Raw genomic sequence first — 17,786 nt, 5'->3', positions numbered from 1 at the left:
GAACTGGAACCCAAAGAACACCGTAAACCTGAACCGAGCCGCCTTCGACTCCAGGACATGTCAAAACCCTCTTGCATACCGACCCAAAGACGAGCATCAAAAGCACGCTGGAACAGTTGGTTCCCGACAGATTCTAAGAGACAATAAAATACTGCGGTAAAAGGCACTACCCCTAAAGCCAGAGTAAACATGGCATCACAGGAAGTGGTGTGTGTTTTGGACGGAGCCGGGGTGTCTTTTGAAGTGTCAAACCGATGCGATGAGTTGGTGAGAGTGCCAACGAGTCCTCCGGGGAGCTCCGGGATAGCTTTAATCATAGTTGGAGCACGGATATGAAAGACATGCCCCCCCCCCTCCCCCCGCTGAGTGCACCCCGTCTCTAATATTATGAAAGAGGACACCTGCTCTTAAATTAATCACATGATCAATCGACTAAGTGTCAGTAGGAGGCCTCATTCTTTTTTTTTTTTTTTATCAAATTTCTATTAGTTTAGAAAAGTTTAGAACAGACAAAACATACAAACAACATGGGACATGAGACAGACCTACACCCCATCCACAGGACTTGCAGACAAATAGTACGTTAAAGTAATAATTTAACACTTTCTGCGGCATCAGCTAAAATATCCAAGTTCTTTGGTTTTGCACCATGTGTTCTTGATTGTTCCAAATTGAGAATGTCCGAAAAAGTAAGCAGCCATTGTTGAACAGAAAAACTTAAAGGGGACATATTATGAAAACAACACTTTTCCTGGGATTTGGTGTGTTGTTTTGGGTTTCTGGTGCTCCCACACGCATACAAACTTTGAAAAAAGTCTGTACATGATTTCTTGAGTGAGATATGCCTTTCTGAAAGTACCCCGCCTACAGTTACCAAACGAGCGAGTCAGTTTTAGCGCCCCCTCCTATGCAGGAAGGGGGCAGACTTGAATATTACCTCCCACTTCCCCACTCCCCTCCAATCAGAGCATAGCTAAGACTTTGTGGACCAGAGGACAAGCAGCTCCGGCGGGGGGAACTCAGCGGCAGCTCAGCTCCCGGAGTACAATCCCTTTCTCCTCCATGTCGCGGTTCATGGAGTTCAGAGAGTCAAGGCCAAAGTTCCTTTTCACCCAATTAATTTCAACCTTGGCCAAGATATCCCCCACTACGAGTCTTTACTTGTTGTGGAAGTACCAGAGACATCAGACGCAGTCTTTATGATTCATAATATCATCCGAGGTGCACATAGCTTTTGACCGTGATATTAGATAATATTATATAAATACCCATATATAATATTATTATTATTATATAGGTATAGAGCTCCAGGAGTCCGCATACCCCAACAATCCCTTCTCCTCCATGCTGTGGTTCAGTCTGACAGCTCATTGGTCATTGGGAAGCAGCTAATTTGCATTAAAGTTACAGACACCAGAAACAGCTTATTCTGAAGGGACTGAAACAGAGGAGAATAGCGGTAGGCAAGATTTTTTTTTCCTGAAAGCTATTTGCAACAATCAGTTTCAAAAACATGTTTTCTGGAACTCAAATACTATGTTTACTTGTTGGGAAAACACAATAATATGTCTCCTTTAAAAGAGAATCATCATTCAAAAGGAGAACCAATGGAGAGAAAGGTACAATACATTCCATGATTAATGGAAGACAAGAAGATACACATTTCCAAAATTTGAAGACCTCTGGACATTCCCAAATCATATGAATAAAAGTGCCCCGAATACCCTGGGTGCAAAGTGTGCAATTCAGCGATTGTCTGGCTTTCATCAGGAATAATTTCCGGGGTGTACAATATGATCTCCAGACAAAATTATAATGTATCATCCGATGATAAGTGTTTCTTGAAGAAATTAAAACATTAGACCAGACTCTGGGCCAATTTATAACAGAAGGAATTAATGATAAGTCTTTTCTCCGTATATTGTCAATTGGCATAGGTTTGAATGTTGCCTTTATCAACAAGAAATATAATTTCGAGACCAGACCTCGTGTACGAATACAAGAATATAAACGATGCATTGAATGCAGTGGTAGTTCTGGGATTCTCAAGGCATTTAAAGCAGAACGCAAGTGCAAATAAAAGAAAAAGGACGTCATTGGTAAATTGAACTGCTGTTAAATGTCCTGAAATAAGCGAAGACTGAAATCTTTTGTAAAATCAGAAATTATATGGATCCCTCTATCACGAGTAAGGAAATTAGACAGGCCGACCTCCCAGTAGTAAGTCATAGTTATGAAATAAAGGAAAATGCTGATGAATTTTTATGACGCTCTTGGTGTGCTTGCTCAACAGGCACCAAATAAATATGATATTATTGGCCCAAATTTAAGGTTACAGAGTTTGAGAGGAATATTACAATTTACTACATCTTGCAGGAACACTAATTTATCCTCTATCGGACGCCAGGAGACAGAAATATCACTATTCAACCAAGAGTGCAGGGGGCGAAGGGTAAAAGCCCAAAAATAAAAATTTAAACTAGGGAGATTTTGGCCACCTGCACATTTTCCCCTTTATAAAGTGGAACATAATTCAAGAGCGTTTTCCTTTGCAAATGAATTTGAATAACAGTGAATTCAGCCTATCCCAATATCCCACTGGAGGTGGCAGAAGAATCATAGAACGGAAGAAGTTTATCCGAGGGAGAACATTCATTTTAATTATATAAAATCGTGACTGAATAGAGGTTGGTATTTTAACCCATCTCTCCAAATCTGATTCCACAGCTCTAAAAATAGAATTAAAATTGTTTTTAGTTATCATATTAACTGAAGAATGTATTGGAATACCTAAATAACGGAACTGTTTCACAAAGGGGATCCCAGAAATCTCTTTTGAATTGCAGATAGCTTCATTCAATGGAAGCAGGGCTGATTTGGACCAATTAATTTTATATCCAGAGAGACTGCCAAAGTCTTTAAAAATCTGAAGAAGGTAAGGTACAGATTGAGGGGCATTACCAAGATAAAGCAAAATGTCGTCGGCATACAACAATATATGGTGGACTGTATTATGCACAGTTATGGGAACTTGGTGATAAACGATAAACGAATAGCCTATGCAAGTGGTTCTAAGGATAAATCAAACAAAAAAGGGGAGAAAACACAACCCTGCCGACTGCCCCTTGGTACTTTGAACTGCGAGGTGCAGATTTTCCCTGTTAACACCATAGCTGTGGGATTGGAATAAAGAACCTGAATCAGAGAAATAAAGTGTTCCCCAAAGCCCGTATGTCTTAGGACCTCCCACAGAAATCCCCACTCCAGCCGGTCAAAAGCCTTCTCTGCATCTAAAGACAAGATAGCCGCCGGAGTGGGAACACTCTGGGAGGCCCCTATGATATGCAGTAAACGGCGTATGCTGTCCGCAGCTAGGCAGGGTTTAATAAATCCTGTTTTTTCATGGTGCACAAGGGAGGTCATGTAAGGCTCCAGACGACGGGAGAGTACCTTTGCATACAACTTATGAATCAGAATTCAACAAAACCTCATTAGGTGACACTTGATGGATCAGTGGACGGGACGGATGTGTTTTTTTTTCTGTTTCTATAATATCGTATACAGAGTAATTTACCCTGAAGCATTTCGACATGTACCGTGGACGAGGACCCTCACTCAAGAGTGTGTGTGTGTGAGTGTCTGTTTGTGGGACTGTGTGTTTGTGGGGCTATATCTGTGTGTGTGCGTCTGTCTGTGTGTGTGTGTGGTTGTAAGTCTGCGTGTGTTTTTGGTTGTGTCTCTATGTGTGTATGATTGTGTGTGGGGGGGGGGGTTGTGTTTGAGTTTGTGGGTGTCTGTGTTTATCTGTACTTGTGTGTGCTCTTGCGTGCAGCAGATATATTGCGTTGATTACTATTTGGTTGGAATGATTTAGTTTTGTTGGTAACCCTTGATGGGGGTATGGGCTGTTCAGCGAGAAATAATAATATTTCATACTCGATAGCAGACCTAACTATAACTCCCCCTGAAGATCAATAATCAAAACAGTAATCTTGTAAATCCAATCCTGAAGCTAAGGATGTATGAAGAATGTTTTGAGGGCCTGTTTCATCATGTGATTGTAGGGGGACTCAATCTTTGCGTTTCTACGAGGGGGGGTTCTAATAGCCGTAAAACAATGATTCGGTTTTATTACCGAAGGATTGAACGGATTTGAAATGATTCTTCCCTCCTTAAACGATGCACATTCTGGCTGGTGCCACACACCAGGCCTCATCTGAGTGTCTGTTCAATATTGAATATAGATCAGTGCCTCTGTGTGCAGGCCATAGTAATGCCGGATAAAAAAAGGCTTGGAATTAGAATGACTTTGTGGCTCAGGCATGTGGTTCATAAAAGTAATGAGGTCTCGGTCTCCTTACTGGATTTTTGCGACTGGTGAAGGTTCCCCTTATTATATACAAATGAAGAGTTTCAAATCAAGGTTTAATTGGAAAGACAAAACACAGGTAGCTCTTCAAATGCTGTCAGATGTTTAACATTCTTCAATATTAAATTTGTATTGGGAGGATGTTTCGTTTTGTTTGTATTGGGAGTGGATATTTTAAAACGGAGCCAGTGACTAATTACAATGATTGCTTCATCTAATTATTTTAATCATGTATCTTCCAACCGACAATAACCTTTCTTAATGTATTCATCATCTCCAAGGCAACACGTTCATCTACGTATTGCAAAGTTAAACATTAGCTCGCACAAGTAGGTTCTCACAATAAACTGATTAGTACACATCTTAGCCTCGCCCAGATAAGCTAGCATCTGGGTAGCGTTGGTGACGTCAATAAACAAATCACTGGGACTCAAATGAATAATCAGAAATAACAAAAAAAACATTTGAATTGGATCAGTGGAGCTGGATGAACGAGTGGTGGGTAGCTTACAGAGTGATTTCAGTGGAAAGATTATGTTGTTTTAATGTAATCCCCACAACTGTTTCCATCTGAGAAAAATACAGCTTAACCGTAAATATCGATCAAAGCAAAGATTTGGGGCAAAATTGTGCAAATGAGATTTGTACCGTCCTCCCTTCTGCTGTTTATCCTCTCCGACCACGTACGAGATATCAGAGAACCGGGGGACGCATTCCAATTCAGATGTCTTATTGAAATACATCAGCTCCATGTAGCGTTTGACGTTATCATTAGGGTTAGGAGTACAGTGAGAGGGGTGGGACAAAGTAGTGAGAAACGATCAGAGTCAATATGGACATTGTCTTGATGTTCTGCAATAGATATACGACAGCTCTCACAGCAGAGGAGGAGTGTAGAAGGGGGGGGGGGGGGGGGGAGAAGAATAAGGAAATTAAAGGCCTGATGAAAGACTTGTGGCCCATCAGAAGAAGGAAACAGAAGCCGGACACTTGTGACAACGCGGCCCCTGATTATTGATTTCACAGTGTTACGTATTTTAAGAATCTAAGCTACCCACACATAGACCCAATGAAGCAGGACCAAACATATAAGCTGCGTTACCCTCACATAGCCACAAGGGGAGCATGACGTTATTGAAGGCTGCTCCCTCTTCACCTTTAATTAAGTGAAGAAGCCGAAGCCATAACGTCACCCCGGCCACGCCCACTAGGCCACGCCCACTGCATAGGCCACACCCACTTGACGTCCTGTACGGAGGACGTCGAGTGAACAGGCCAGAGATCAATAGGTAGACGGCGCAGCTAGCCACCCGGGCTTTAGCCGGGGGGGCTTGAAGTAGATCACGGTATTTTCCTCTTACTCGCGTTAGAAACAATTCCCTAGTATAGCTTCAGTTACCATACCGAAACATGCCGACGACTTTATAATAAATGAAGTGAGTTAAAACAACCCGGGATTGGACAACTTTCTTCGAGAATATGCAATCACAGCTACATTTTTCTTTCGGGGTGCTGCGAAAGGGCAAGGCAATCTCAGATTGGTTGACTACTGTTATATTCCCTTGGCAAATAGACAGTCCCCAACACGCATGCGCACACACACACACGTGGAACAGACACACACACACACACACACAGGGAGCACACAAAAAACATGGACACAAAGAACACACTGTGGCAACCCCGGTCGTCGGCGGCTGCGATTCCCGAAACAAACGCTCGAGCACAGTTGCGGTGCAACGGTTTTATTACTGCAGCTCACGAAAGAAAGGGGAAATCATACAGGAACTCAAGTGTCTTCCACACTGGGGCAAAAAAAGTGAGGGGTCTCCGGGTCCGGTCCGTCGGTGAGGTCGGCGTGGCTCCCGCTCCCGGCTTCTCCCGCGACTGTCTCTCACTCGGCTCCCCATGGCAGCCACATGGCTGAGAGAGCCCCGAATGAGTGGAGAAGCAGGCTATTTAAGCTGCTTCTCCACCGGTTCCTCAGGTGCTCTTCATCGCCTTAATTAGCAACGGCCGGGTTGCCACACTCCTCCACCCTTTGTTGAAGCCTCGGGTGGCCTTTTGGAGCAGCAGCGGTCTGGCGCGTAGCATGGCTGCTTCTGCTGCCGGCGTGGCTCGTTTCGCGGCGTTGTCTGGCGCGGCCTCGTCCCCCGCGCCCTCGTCGCCCACGCCCTCGTCTCCCGCGGCCTCGTCCCCCGCGGCCTCGTCCCCCGCGGCCTCGTCCCCCGCGGCCTCGTCCCCCGCGGCCTCGTCCCCCGCGGCCTCGTCCCCCGCGGCCTCGTTAGGGGTCTCCGGGTCCGGTCCGTCGGTGAGGTCGGCGTGGCTCCCGCTCCCGGCTTCTCCCGCGACTGTCTCTCACTCGGCTCCCTCCCGGCACGAGCCACATGGCTGAGAGAGCCCCGAATGAGTGGAGAAGCAGGCTATTTAAGCTGCTTCTCCACCGGTTCCTTAGGTGTTCTTCATCTCCTTAATTGGCAACGGCCGGGTTGCCACAACACACAATTCACCGAACATACACACACAAACACCAGGAACACACACAGAACGCGCACGCACAAATGTAAACAAACGCAAACACATACACAGGGAGCACACACAAGTACAGAAAGATAACACAAAGATCACGAAACAAACACACACAAACACGCGGAACACACACAGAAGCCACACGCACATGACTGAGACATGCATACGCACACGGCCATTCTATCCCTCTTACACTCACACACAAAATCTGTCACACAGACATTTCTACACTAAACTACACAAACACACGTAGACACAAACACGCACACATACGCCTCGAGAATGATGTTGACTTTTTATTCCTCAAACACACAGCCATAAATCAACAGGCCCCTCCCCCTGGAGCCCAAAGTCAGTCTCCTCAATGAAAGGCTCAGGCCAACAACGCACTAATAGCAATTCACAGAGCCAGTCAGGCAAGCGGAGCAGCGGCCCGCGGAGCGTTCCTCCGTTTGTAATTCCTAATTACATTCACTCACTAGAGCCGCTGCTGAATTAGTAATGGAAGGAGATCTGACCCGCGCCCAGCCCTCCTAATGCCCACGGTTCGGTTACGTCAGACAGATTATCGCCAGCTTCTGTCTGGCCTCTAATAGACAGATGTAAATTTAACATTTACATTCTGAAGGAGTTTACCTCCCCAATGTTTTACGTGGTCAGAAATGTCTTTTACTTTGGACTTAGTCTCACAAATCAGACTTTAGGTTCTCGCCTAGTGTCTGAGGATGACAAGCTCAAAGAACGGGGCGTTTCACTTCCTTCGCTTCCTATTTTATTTTTCGGCCAATCATGTGGCTGGATGCCGGGATCTGTGAGCGTGTAATTGGTGAACACAAACCCGGCCAGCAGTATTAAACTGTTGTAAACATCGTGTGGACAGGCCACTGTAGAAATACAGATTTTAAATCCCCTTCTGAAAGCTTCTTCCACTCATGGGATTTAGGTTTCCTCGGTACGAGGAGACAAGGCCTACTCCCCCCCCCCCCCCCCCCCCCCCCCCCCCTCCCTGGTGGTCTATATTTCCACAATAACAAAGCAAAACACATTTCTGGCTGACTTTCATCCTTTTAAAGGTGCTGTAGGGAAGATTTAAAAGCTATCATTTGTGTGTAATTTGTTAGTAATGCCATAGTAATCCCTCAGCTGTTAGAGAGTGAAATGTGCTCTGAGGATATCGCTCCTGGTTGACTGCTCCTCCCACTGTGTGTGACAACCTTGACTACAGTCCAATCCTGGTTCTTTTCTAACCAATCAGGGCATCTCTTCCCTACTTGGTTAAGGGAATCCATCTTACCTGTCACAGAGTATCAAGCTCCACCACAGTTCGCCAACAAACGCAAGACTTGTCAATGACGGAGAGGGATAGGGCAGAGAGGGATGGGGCGTTTATTTAGGTTGTTGGTTTCCAAAATCTTGCTCTCTTCTGCTCTCTGTTGCTTTTAATGCTCAAAAATCTGTAGCTTTAATAGCGTTTTATCTCCTCCCCCGTCTCCGCTGTCTGCAGGTATCCTTGCTAAAGAACGATGAACCGCTGAACACGGAGGATAAGAGAGCCGACCACAACCTCATCATCTCTGAGGCCCGCCTGTCCGACTCGGGCAACTACACCTGCCTGGCGAGCAACATCGTGGCCAAGCGGGGCAGGGCCAATGCCGCCGTGGTTATTTACTGTAAGCTAGGTTAGCAGGGGGGGCAATGTTAGCTTCACGCTTAGAAATCTGACAAACATGTCTCTTGCAAATTTAGACCCTAAGCCATAACCCGCCCCTTGCAAACCCATCCCCCTAAACCCCCCGTTGATTCTACTGATGTCTAAACTACATTGATGTCCGCATATAAAACATATCTCCTGATATACAAATGCGGCAAAAATTTGTGAAAACAGCTTGTAAGTAGAAAATGATTATGCTTGCTTCAAAATGTAAGGAGGAATTTATTATGGTTGCTTCTTTACGTAATAGGTGAACCAAAATGTTAAAGGTTGGAACATTATAGGCAAACATTTTATTTTTTTATGTGATCAGAAATTTGATACATTATCGACTGGGGTTTCCATATTATTGCTATTGGTTTAATTACAACTAGAGGTTGAGAAAATAATTCTCTATTAAATTTAATTATTTTCATTATATTATAACTTTAACCCATTTGTTTGTGTGTTTTTGTCTTCCCAGTGAACGGCGGCTGGCCTCTGCGGACCGACTGGTCGCTGTGTAACGTGCGCTGTGGGTGGGGCTTGCAGAAGCGCTCGCGCACCTGCACCAACCCGGCGCCGCTCAACGGGGGGGCCTTCTGCGAGGGCATGTCGGTGCAGAAGAGCACCTGCAGCACACTCTGTCCAGGTGAGCTCCACCACACACACTCTGTCCAGGTGAGCCCCACCACTCTCTGTCCAGGTGAGCTCCACCACAAAGTCTGTCTTATGAAGCACATTAAGGAAGTTTTGTGTGGTAAAATGTGCGTAACACTACAAGGGGCTGTAGGTCAAATATACAAGCTAATGTTTGAGTGTAATGTTTTACACTCATTACCATCCGTCAGCTATAAGTGAGCGAAAAGCGCTGTGAGAATATCCGTTCGGAGTTGGTGCTCTTGACTCCCGGCTGATTTCTGGACAATCAGTGCATATCTTCCCCGATTGGTTTGTGGGAGCCATCTTGCCTGTCAATCACAGATTCATGAAATGCTTCACTTCTCACTGGTGGAGAAATAAGGGATGAGAGAGAGCGAGAGAGAGAGAGCAGGAGAGAGAGCGAGAGAGAGAGAGACAGACAGACAGACAGACAGACAGACAGACAGACAGACAGACAGACAGACAGACAGAGCTTAAAGTTGTGAAAGTGCTGAGGAGGTGAGCCAGATATCTCATCCTCAACCTAATCTGCACTTTCCAAGTGTGTGTTTCCAGACCGGCTGTTATCGGCCAGCTTGTGCATAAGGAAAGAACAGTGGGAGATGGAGAGAAAGAGGCTACTTTTATAAACAATCCTCCTGCTTCCCCTCAAACCAACAGACCCCCCCGCTCTCTCTCTCTTTCAGAGGGATTCTGTTTCCACTCCTGAATGTTTTTATATTTTCCTCTTTCTTTCTTTAGTTCCTTTGTTTGATGTTGTTTGTTTGTTCCTTTTGCACAACAGAAAAATTAGCATTAGATTAACAAGTAGAAAGAGGGGTGGATCTTTATGGAGAGGTCAAGGTGGAGGGGAGGCTTGATGAAACATGACACAATCAAAGCGACTTTGTGTTCAAAGTCAGGAGGTAACATTGTACACAACCCTGCTCCTGTGAGAGGGAGAGGGGAAGAAACAGCATCTTCTGCCTTTCTTTTTTGGTCGGGGGGTTGAAAGAAAAGCTGGCTTGGCAGACTACAGGAAGCTGTACAAAAGGAGGTTGTAGCTTCTAATTCAGGCTTGGTCCTTTTGTAAGCAAGATGTGCATGTTTGTGCTCTGTCAGAGGTTTGGAAAGGTCTCTCTCTCTCTCACTCTCTCTCTCTCTCTCTCTCTCTCTCTCTCTCTCTCTCTCTCTCTCTCTCTCTCTCTCTCTCTCTCTCTCTCTCTCTCTCTCTCTCTCTATCCTTTAATCAATGAATGTGAATGGATTGGAACCAGAATCAACCAGCCAGGAGATGGCATGTCACTACCAGAAGTTGAACGGTTCCAAGCTTTGGGAATAGTCGTTGTTTGTGAAACGTTCCCAGTCTTGTTCAAAGTCTCAGAGCCATGGCAAATCCCTTCAATTTGGGAGCAGCTCATCCCTACTAGGGTTATGTTCAAGCAGATGGACACCAATCTATTGGGATGTCAGCCATTTTATGAAGCATTATAATCTTGTCTCACAAATGAGTCTTTCACAAAGGTTTTTAATGCAATGCAATGCAATGCATTATATATATATATATATATATATATATTCATATCAACATTTATATTATGTCATATTCTCACTTAGATATATTTTTTAAGGGTAACATGAATTCATCCATAATTCAAAGAGTTGATACAGTTTAATTAATCGTGTCAATCAATGAATATATGTGTACATGAATATATTAGTAATAGTGGTGGTCATGGTAATATTTTGATTTTGAAGTTCCAAACGCCTGTGGCTTCCATGGATATCCATTGGCTTATATTCCGTGACTCACAATTCTTCCAACTCTTGTTTTGGCCCCAAATAGCGATATCCTCAGCCCATCAGATCTGAGCAATTGGCAATAAGATTCCTCTCAACAAATGGTTTTCAACCAAACAAAATACTCCAACTTCTTCTTCTTCTTCTTCTTCTTCTTCTTCTTCTTCTGCTTCTTCTGCTTCTTCTGCTTCTTCTTCTTCTCCTCCTCTTTACACTTCCTTGTCCGTGATCAGTCTGTTTTGAGAATGTTACGATACCATTTTATTCTTCCCGAGACCTGATTTGTTTTTTTTGTGGGGGGGGGGGGGGGGGGGGGGTATATACATCAGGGGCCGTATTCACAAAGGATTTTACTGCTAAAAGTAGGTCCTAACGCGAATTTAGGAGTAACTCCTAAAAATAATGGGCGTGTCACTCTTAAATTTAGGACTCCTAACTTTTTTCACTAAGAGCAATTCACAAAGTATTTTAGGCCTAAAAGTAGCACCTAAGTCTGGGAGAGCTTGAAAGTCCTCAAGAGGACTCCTAACTCAGTAAGACCTATTCACAAAGAATCGTAAATGCCTGCGAGACGAAATGTTAGGGTATTAAACTTGTTACGGAGTTAATCGCGATGCAATAACATCCCCGACTAACAGGAATAATCCGATTAGTCCCGAAATAAAATGTTTGGCCACACTACGTTATTTAGCAACAGGGGAAATGCAACTTTGCAATGCCGACGATTTAAAAATATCCCAACCATCAGTCAGCCGTGCCATAAACTTTCCTTTGGACTTTCAACAATTACACAGGATCAAAGCCAACTTCATGGCAATTGCAGGTATGCCCGGTGTGGTCGGTGCTATTGACGGGACGCACATAAAAATAATTGCGCCATCAAAAGACGAGGACGTGTTCGTCAATAGGAAGAAAGTGCATTCCATCAACACGCAGGTTGTTTTTGATGCAAATTTTAACATAGCCTACTGTATGTTGTTGCAAAGTGGCCTGGATCTTCAGCTACCCATGATTCGCGCATTTTAATGGGGAGCGGTCTGAGGCAGCTTTTTGAGATGTACCAGTTGGGTGTCACTTGCTGGGAGACAGTGACCATCCATGCAAGACGTGGCTCTAGACACCCTACCTCAATCCACAACCGGGAGCACAGTTAAAGTATAACATGTAAGTGATTACGCAGATTACGCTTAGTCCTATGCGCAAAACACATCGTATTGGCTCTTTGACGCCTTTTATTTGTTGAATCCATATTATCGTCTACTGATTTCTTCCATATATGGTAGAGCACACAAACATACACGAAATGTTGTGGAGAGAGGAATTGGGCAGATGAAACGTCGGTTCATGTCCTCCACGGCGAAATACGCCTCACCCCAGAGAGGGCAAGCACAGTAATCACTGTATGTGCCATTCTACACAACCTCTGCAAGCGGAGGAACATTCCACAGCCAGACGATGATGATGATGATGATGATGATGATGATGATGATGATGATGATGATGATGATGATGATGATGGCGATCAACATGACAATGAATTTGGCCGTGTGGAACCGAGTGGACTGGCATTTAGGGATCACTTTGAAAACACATTTTAGGTAAACACCTTGGCACAAATCAGTCAACACTTGTGTAGTTCATAACATTTATTTTCTTTTAAATTGTACGTATTTTTATTGTTTGCTTTCTCTCTCTCTTGAACGTGCAGGCCACAACGTCATTATCGTGGTCTGCACAAAATTGTCATCATGCGTGTATTCTGCTAACTGCACTATAACAACTTAATAGGAATTCATTTCTAGCCTAGGCTATTTCCTTGTTTTTCGGTGATTCAGTGGGCTCGTCTGAACAACCAATCACCGAACTGACTGCTTCTAAACTCGTGCACGAGAATTGACGTAATCCATAGCAACGGCGCGTCACTCTTAGTTCACTCTTTGTGATTTATCCTTAGTAAGAGTAGGTCTCAGCGGCTTTGTGAATAACTTTTAAGAAAAAACTCCTACGTAAAATGTTTTAGCGCGAGTTAGGAGCACTCCTAGCGGTAAGATAAAATGCTTTGTGAATACGGCCCCAGTTGTATACTACTAACCCAGTATGGATGTTTAATGACTGCTATCATTTTGGTATTGTCTGGCTCAGGTTAAACCCGCTGTAAAACACAAACAAATACATACAGCATCTAGCATTGAAACTACTAATAACTCTTGTTTTTATTGAAGGGTTCTCCTATGTGACAGGAATGTATATTCTGTTCACTAACTGTAAACAAAAAGTACTAATTTTAACATCTGCTAAATGACAAAAATGGAATGTAAATATATGTATACGCAGCAAAGAAGGTTGATTTACTGCACGCATGTACAAGCAGTTTGTTGGTTTGTGAATCATTTTGTATGTTGATTAACTCCTGGGAAGGTTCATATAAGCCAAATGCCTTATAGTCGCTTGTTGGCTATTGAATGAATTATACATTTATTTTTCTAATTATAGCTACTGGTTTACTTGCCATTCTTCAAAGAGTGTAATAGTCCTTAATTACAAATAAAATAATTGTGGATTGGATCGTAGAGCATGTAAGTAGAGATTAGGTTGTGAACCCCCGTGTTACACACAGATAGTTTACCCTTAGGAAGGCTTTACCTTGACTTGATTTACTAGGTAGATTTAATTAGATAACGTGATTCAAGAACAAACTCATTTTTTTTAGTTGCTGGCTTGAAATGAAGGGAAATATTACATAAACAAACCATTACACTGCCAGAAAATGATTAAAATATGAACTTTTTATGTGTAATAGATAAACAGAAAGTACTCCTTGAAGCCTCCGCCAACCCAAACACACACTAAGGTTGACTCAATACTTATACTCTGAGGGCCCTATTTTAACAGTCTGAAACGCAAGTGAGAAGGCCCAAGCGCAAGTAGCTTTGTGGGCGGTTCTATGGCGATGTCGCTATTTTACCGGCGCAAAAATGACTCTTGCGCCCGGCGCAAATCTAAAAAGGGTTGGTCTGAAGTAGCCTGATTACTCGTAGGTGTGGTTTGGGCGTAACGTGCAATAAACCAATGAGAGTGCCAGCTCCCATCTAATCCCCTTTAAGAGCCATGAGCCCATTTGAATCTGACGAGTTGATATTTTGACAGCGCGTCTGCAGTCTCCGATGACTTTTTGCTTTTTTGTTTGCTTGTGTTTGATCAGATGGACGCACACACGCGCACCCTCATTCATTAATTATTTTACACATACACACACGCGCGCCCTCATTCATTCATTCTTTTACACATACACACACGCGCGCCCGCATTCATTCATTCTTTTTAACACTCACTCGCGGTAAAACAATGTTTTCTCACAATCAAATACTCATCAATCCTAAAAGTTATGTGCATGTACACGATGTCTGTGTCAAGAAAATATGTGTTTGCTGAACTGTACTGCGCCAGTTGCAAACTAGCAACGACACATTAGCCATGTGAGAAAGTCAATTGTGCCGGATGCAAGATAGGGTATGTACGTGAATATATGTATGAACATTTCTATGTATATTCATTTGTTTGTGTGAGTATGGATGTATGTATGTATTTATGTATGTATGTATGTAATGAAGCAATGAAGGAGACACAAGTGGCAGTAACACTGATATGCAGCCGCTACACGGACCATTTGAATCTTGTCTAACATCCATCGGTGGAGTGAGGCCGTCTCCTTGTCTTTACATGCAGCAGACCGCTGATGAATGACATTGTTCAACACTTGCCATGTATTTGCGTTTGTATGTATGTATTTATGTTTGTATATGTTTGCATGTACCTACTTATTTATCTATGTACGTATGTATGTATCTATGCATGTATGAACTTGTATGTACGTACGTGTATCTATGTATGTATGTATGTATGTGTATTTATGTAAGCATTTATACATGTATGTATGTATCTATCTACATTTGTATTGATGCACGTTTGTACTTGCGTACGTACTCACGTACATACATTCATACGTGTATTTATGTATGTATGTATTTACATTTGTGTCTATGCATGTATGTACGTACGTTTGTACGGACGTATTTGTATCTAGGTATGTATTTACCTCCTTAGTGTGTGTATGGACCTCTCCCCCTCTCACGTCTCCCTGCGTGTTGCAGTGGACGGCGGCTGGGGCCCGTGGAGCCTGTGGACGGCGTGCGGCGTGGACTGCGGGCGCCAGCGGAGCCGGGACTGCGCCGAGCCCGAGCCGCGGCACGGGGGCCGGCCCTGTGACGGCCCCGGGCTGGGGGCCGACAACTGCACCGGGGGCCTCTGCATACTGAGTGAGTGGGGCCGGACGTCTCTGAGGCCCTGGGGCCAGAGCGCTGGGCCTCTAGGGGCCGTTGGGGCTAAACGTCCTCAGGACGGAGACGCTATCTTACCCTCCTTTATGGACTCAGTGGTCCTCCAGGAGGGAGCAGGGGGAGCGTCTGGCTTTGTGGCCGTAGATTACACTTTGTAGGCAATCAGGGCTATGCTGTGCTTTATAGGCACATACGCGCACAGGGACGCACAAGCACACTCAAATAAACACACAAAGATACTCATGTACACACTAGCGCATGCATACACTCGTATAAACACACACATGCAAATGCTCAAATAAATACACACACACACACACATATAAATACACACTCACATGCACACACAAAAACACCACACATACACGTAAATACTCACTCACACAAATTCAAATAAATGTCCACACACATGCGCAAAAGCTTTGACGTGAGACTAAACCAGACATTCATTGTGTCCTTGTCATTGCAGATGGAAAGCTGCTTCATGACATCAAGCCACAAGGTAGGTTCTCCAGGGTTAGGGTCAGGGTCCTCCAGGGTGAGGGTAAGGGTTATCCAGGGTAAGGGTTCTCCAGGGCTAGGGTTATCCATGGTAGGATCAGGGCACAGACCAACATCCTCATATCCACTGAGTGTAAAGCTGTACAGCAACTTATACAATTGCGCAAAACATGACAAAATGGGTCAACGTGATCGCTCATATATAAAGCTAGATAAAAAGACCCTGTGGTCATATATTCCTAGCATTGGTCAGCCCAGTGGCAGTGGGACCCCTAGCCCCCGGCAGTGCAGATGTTTTTGAGCAACTCACAACCGTTATACGGTATACAGAAGTGAGCGAATCGAAGTACTGCTGAGAACCAAGCCGGCCTCTGCTGTCGGCGGGTGTATGTATGTACGGTACATGGAAACCTTCCCCTGACGCCGTATCAAATGGAGCACTGAAGGAGACACGACTGTCAGTAACACTGATATGCAGCCGGTACACGGACCATTTCAATCCCGTTCTAACATCCGTCGGTGGAGCGAGGCCCTCTGCTTGTCTTTACGTGGAGCTGCCCTCTTCACATTGTTTCAGCTCTTTCCATAAAGCACGCAGCGATTATTCATATCGGTTTCAAATCGCCTCCGTTTGAACCACTCGTAATCCTATTATGAGTTTTATCAAGCTACAATGTTTAATTTGAATGCTGTATAAAAGCTATGTTTCCCATTATCCAGCAGTTCATCCTAGCCATTTTCTGGCCCTTAAAATGGTCTGCTTGGTTTCATGAAGTCGTATAATGTCAAAGTATATCCATCTTTTATGCGTGATTGTAATTCCTACTTCTAATGCATTATGATCATCATTATGCTTCATGGTGCATAATGATATGCATGTGAAAATGCTAAACTATGCAGAAAAACATAATTTGAATGCATTGTGATGTAACATATTATTGCATGCATAATTGTGACGCATAATTGAAGCAGGGTTTCCATTATTTAAAGGGATATAATTTAGAAAATAAAATTGAGATTAGTTTTATGTAATTAGTATACGGGACCCGCAGGTCATCGCGATGGTGACCACGGCCAAGTTCCAAGTTCACATGGCGCCGGCTTCTAAACTTGGCCATCCAAAAGTCACATGATCTTTCAAAGTCAGGTCAGGTTTTTTTACATAATCACAATTACAGCCACAAAGGGCTCCACACACGTCCGTATCCAAACGAGATGAGACGACTTTCTCCTCGACACCCTACCCACTGACCTGGCTAATAGCGTTGGGCATCGAACAACGAGCCAGGAGGACACCCTGAGAGGGGTCACATGACAGTGGGGGTCCATCTTCTAGTCGGCTAGAGAGGAATAGGTGACATTGAACCAGATGCAGCCACATCTGTCGAAACTTCCCCAGCCCTCAATTAACCTGTTACGGAAATCTGCGTGTTTCCGTGATGTGGCCACGGATTTGCAGTTAAGCGTCTGTGGTCATTTCACGGATTCCTGTGAGACCAGGTTGCTGTAGCTGTGAATTCTCCTCCCATAATGCCTCTGGCTACTTGTCAGGCTTCCCCAGAAAATAACACCTTTCCTTTTTTCTTTTGTACAATGGAGCTCATTATTTTCTTGAAGAACTGAAACTGCAAATCATTTCTCAGCTCTTTTTCTTGGTGGGGGGATGTGTCTCATGCTGCCGTGCCGTTTGGACCGGCTACAGGGTAATCGCCGTGATGAGCTAATTTAATGAATTGCTTCTGTCAGACGGTCCCTTCGGATGGCTCTGTGGCACCACACATCAGACCCAAATGCCGTTTGTGAAATGACCTTCAGGTGTTGGGTTGATTAGAAGTGCTTTCCCTGTGTGGATCCTCATTAGCACTAGCTTCTCACACACTCTTGCTCCTGCTCTGTCTCCAGCACACTACCACGATTC

General features: G+C 44.2%; 1 pseudogene; it reads left to right on the top strand.

Moving 5' to 3' along the window:
* Positions 1-17,786, top strand: part of LOC115541350 (netrin receptor UNC5D-like) — a 57,279-nt pseudogene that overhangs the window by 11,961 nt on the left and 27,532 nt on the right.

The sequence above is a fragment of the Gadus morhua genome, chromosome 4 (assembly GCF_902167405.1).
Source record: "Gadus morhua chromosome 4, gadMor3.0, whole genome shotgun sequence".
Classification (NCBI taxonomy): Eukaryota; Metazoa; Chordata; class Actinopteri; order Gadiformes; family Gadidae; genus Gadus; species Gadus morhua.
The sequence above is the reverse complement of the archived record's forward strand: the minus strand, read 5'-3'. Positions and strand labels throughout refer to the sequence as shown.